Source organism: Amblyraja radiata, chromosome 7, assembly GCF_010909765.2.
Source record: "Amblyraja radiata isolate CabotCenter1 chromosome 7, sAmbRad1.1.pri, whole genome shotgun sequence".
NCBI lineage: Eukaryota > Metazoa > Chordata > Chondrichthyes > Rajiformes > Rajidae > Amblyraja > Amblyraja radiata.
In genome coordinates this window covers 12,895,757-12,900,464 of record NC_045962.1, presented here as the reverse complement: position 1 = coordinate 12,900,464, position 4,708 = coordinate 12,895,757, and the positions used below count along the sequence as shown (strand labels likewise).

General features: G+C 40.0%; 1 long non-coding RNA gene across 1 annotated transcript; it reads right to left on the bottom strand.

Annotated features, from left to right (window-relative positions):
* Positions 1-653: 653 nt before the first annotated feature.
* On the bottom strand, positions 654-2,838 carry LOC116975051. The gene is made up of 2 exons (XR_004412522.1): positions 2,717-2,838; positions 654-2,308 (listed from the first exon to the last, which is right to left on the bottom strand). It is a non-coding gene; the product is annotated as an uncharacterized LOC116975051 (long non-coding RNA).
* Between the last annotated feature and the right edge of the window lie 1,870 nt (positions 2,839-4,708).

Sequence of the window (4,708 nt, the reverse complement as noted above, 5' to 3'; positions counted from 1 at the left end):
CACGTGTATTGAGACACAATGGAAAACTTTGTATTGCATGCTATCCATGCAAATCATTAGGCAGTGCAAAAGCAAAAATAAACAGAGTACACAACATAGCGTAACAAGTACTGAGAAAGTGCAGGTAAAACAAAAAGCAAGGGCCGCAATGAGGTAGCTTGGAAGATAGGGAATTCTTCCTTGGCGTAACCCATAGATTTGATTTCCAGAGTATATTGGGGAAAAGAGACAACCACAAAGGCATTCTTCAAAGGCAAATAATGTAAATTGAAGAATATTCATTTTTCAGGATTGTGTAATCCTCCTCTACTGCTCTTCGTAGCTCAACAGCAGGACTTAATTATGGTTAATATAGAATTTGGCCTTCTTAGTCTTCAACAACTATCATTATGAGCATCATATCTAATGAGCAATGCTTTCTGCATTTTCCTGAGGAAGTTAAATTATTTGACGTCAGAGCTCTTAAATGTTTGTTCTGGAAATCATGTTTATATTGAGTTCAGACGTCACCCTTAATCGCACCTAAAGGGAAATAAGCTAAGTTTCAACGCCCATTATTTTAATAAGATTCTCTGTTTCATTTGTGGTCGTCTATCTTCCATAATATATTTCATGCAACTTTCATTGCCTAAGTCAAAAATAAATGAACTGCATAGCATGAATCTAATCTTTAATTGTTCAGCATATCGAATAACCGTTACAGGTATATCAGCAGATTGACACTATATGTGTCTACTGTCCCTCATAGACAACATTTTCATCTTTAGCTTAGGAAATGGTAAAGTAAAAATTAGGCATTCTTTTCAAGGCTAAGACAATTATGCATTGGCCTTTCAAAAAAACCCATCTGGTTGTGCCATAAAGTATTGACAAAGGAACTAGGTTATTTAATCCATAAAGTGCTGAAGCAACTCAAAGGGTCAGACAGCATCACTGGAGGGCACGGACAGGTGAAGTTTCAGATCAGGACCTTTCTTCAGACTCCTGAAGGTTATTTGTCTGTGCAAGTTAATTGGAAAATAGAAAGCTGAGGAAAGGAACCAAGTATTATTTTGCAGTGGGATTAATGTAAAATAGCAACTGGATTTATTATGTCTTCCTAGATGTCTACCAACTGTTTACTTAAAATATGCAATCCTGATGAATGCTTATTTTTGGCATAAAATGCAAGAAAATAACTTGTTTTCTGAAGTGATTTCTGGTAATGAAAAGCATTCAATAGTCAACATTCAAAATATTTTAAGATGGCATAGCAATGAATATGCATGTTTTCAATTATTATATTTTTTGCTCCATGTGCATTAGTAATTTATGAATGCTGAACTTTAACTTGGTATTATTTAGCACTACCTCTAAAAGATCTGTGTTGTAAAACACACTAACAAATACACAACTTTTAATTTTGCTGAATTGGCTGATCTGCTATGTCTTCATAATTTTCTACCACAAAATATTAATTACTGAAAATATTCCAAAATGAACTGCAAGTTATGACTATTAACAATAGATTCCTCCAACTACTGCATAGCTTGCTCCTTCTTCTATTACATAGCTGGCTCATAAAATCTCCATGTCTACTGGAGAAGGTAAAACCAAAGATTATTCCACTCAGATTTAACAAGATTTTAGATTTTGAAATTAACTTTTCAGAACAGGGTAGATTCTCCATGATGTAAATAACATTTGTTCATAGTAACATTCACTGTAATAGTTTTGCAAGTAACTTGCTTGGTGATTTGTCTAACTCGCTATTGGAAGGGATTAATTGTTCTATGAGTGTCATGTATTCTAAGATAGAAAATACCTTCCTAATCCAATACAAAAACAGAAGAGAGGTCATTACTGATTTCATGATCTAAAAATAAGTGTGCATTTATAGTGCTAATAACATAGTATAGTATTAAGTAGGTAAGTATAAATGACTTCCAGGGCACCTTGTGCAGATGAAATCCTGCTGACCAATTTATATTGAAATCCACCGTGCATGATTTGTTAAATGTGGACAAATATCGCCATGAAATAACACTTTGTTGCATGGGTGCCAGCAAAACTTGTCATTTTTCCCGTTTCAAATGAAAACCCGATTAATAGAAAATACAGGAAAAGTTTGAAAAAAGGAAGCATAGACATATGACAAAACACAAAAAATTAATCTTTTATGCGGCACCATATATATTTCATTCATCCAGTGGAAATGATTTGGAGTGTCATGGAGATATTTCATGTAATTTATATCCTGCGATGAAGGTAATGTAGTTCAGCTCTGATAGTCCTTTATTATTCTGAATTGGTGCTCATTTTTCACTGTCTGGAGAAGTGATAGATAACCATGTTGAAAAACACAATACCATTGAGCACCATCTGTTATAAGGTATTTATAGAATTGTTTGTCTCAGAATCAATGTAATCTACATATTCACATTAGTTCTAATTTGCATGCTCCATTAATGTTTTTCCATTACACATAACAAGTAAATCTTTTAAGTTTTGTGAAAATGAACCATGCTGAGCTTAAACTTATAACATTTTTTTTACTGTGCAAATACTTGACATACATGTTAGGATGAGGACATTTGGGTTGTGTATCAGAATACATACTTAATAATTGAATCTCTAGTAAATCACACATGACAGGTGCCCCTGTATGCACCACCAAGTTGTATGTCATTTGTAATTAAGGCATAATTGAGAGTTTAATTCATAAATAATTACACACATAATGCACTCTGTCAAGCAGTGGCAATGCAAAATAGGCTTATTTTTCCATGAACTTCTCAGGCACTCTTTGTCCAATGGAGCAAATTTTCATCATCAGGCTGAAGGTTTTGCAGCCTTTAGGGTAAAGGCAGATATCATAGATTACTCATTTTTTTCAATGAATTAAGAAATAAATGAATTTCTGCCACACTTATCATAAAGCAGAAGCAACCCTGAGGAATTTCCAGGCCTATATCTTAATATCACTTGTAAGTAAAGAAGCATATGCACACTGAACAATAATATTGCTCCTGATTAATCAACCCATTTTTTTTGCTCGTACTTTACTTCACTCTTCTCGAATCACTGTGGACCACTTAGTCCTTTGTCCATAAACCACTTAGCCCAAATCATCACTGATTCAAACCTTTTTGCCTGTTCTACCTTTCATAAATTCCAGAATTCCTGATATAACGTTCACACCCACCATCTCTATTGGTGCTGAAGTTCTGAAGGATGTCTGTGTCCCAGAGAAATGTAATCTTCTATCTATCTATACATAACTAAAACTCTGATCTTGTTATCTTCCGGTTTGGCGGTCTTTCTATTTGCGCAAAACGGTTCACGATAGCGCTACAAACTGATTGTCACCAGTTCACTCACTGTTCTCCCGTGCTGCGAGTGCACCAAGTTTTGTTCCGATCGGGTGAATGTCGTAAAAGTTAGCGAGGTTTAAAAATCTTAAAAACCGCGCGTGGACAGATCGATCTCTTCTCCTGCCAGTCAGTGCCGAGCGGATTAGTCTCTTCCCCTGTCACTCCCCGGGACAGTCCACCCCTTCCTGTGTCATCGCGTCTTTACTGGAGCTGAGGATGGCCGGTGGACATTTCCAACCGGACTTTCGGAGATACCCGAAGCAGCCCAGCCCAGCCCCAAGAAGCCCAGTGCCAGGAAGCCCAGCACCAAGAAGCCCCAGCGCCAAGAAGCCCCAGCGCCAAGAAGCCCAGCGTCGGAGACCCGACCCAGCCCAGCTTGGGAGACCCAGACCAGCTCAGCCCAGCGTAGGAGACCCAGACCAGCCCGGAGTCGGAGATGTCGCCGATGTTGTCAAACGGAAAGCAGAGACTCTGATCCCGGCGGAGGAGAACGACCAGTGACCAGCGCCCGCTGTGAGTCCCCATTACATCACCAATTCCAGCCACTACCCCTCTGGTCCCCCTCGCTGGCTCCGCCACCCTCTCCCCCATGGCTCTTCCCCCGTCTTCTTTTGGAGCTCACTCCCCCCCAACCATACACCCCTCTCCACCCACACAACCCCCCCAGCCCACACACCCTTCCCCCCCCACAAGCCCCCCTGCCCACACACCCCCCTCCGCCCTCACACACCCCCCCCACACACTCACCCCCGCCCACACACACCCACCCCGCACCCACAGACCGCCCCCACAACCCCAGCCCCAAATAAATTTATTTAAAAATAGAAGTCTTTTTTTTCCTAAATCCATCAACTCTTTGAAGTTCAATCCAGGGATGTGTAAGGTAGCACATTTCAGAAGAGCAAACAAGTCAAAGGAATACAATATAAGTGGCAGATGCCGTGAATTTGCTTAATGTACAGTTCTAGTTCCTGCACTGTTGGCAGGAAGTGCTAGCATTAGTGAGAGTGTAAAGGAAGTGGTTGCCTGCGAGAGTTCTGTAATACCTTCTCACCCTCACCCTCTCTCCGGCTCCACTGTATAACTATATAACACAATATCACCTTCCCCACTGCCAACAATGGACCATTGCTCCACCCTTCCTTGATCATCGTTACATTTTACATATCTTTCATTCATTTGTTCTATGTACCATCCATATCTCTCGTTCCCCTTGCCACTGACTCTCAGTCTGTAAAACATCACCTATTCCTTTTCTTCAGAGATGCTGTCTGACCTGCTGAATGTATAGTTCTAGTCCCTTGCTTTCCCTCCCTCTCTGTCCCTCGCCCAGCCTAGTCGTCGTACTAGTTTCA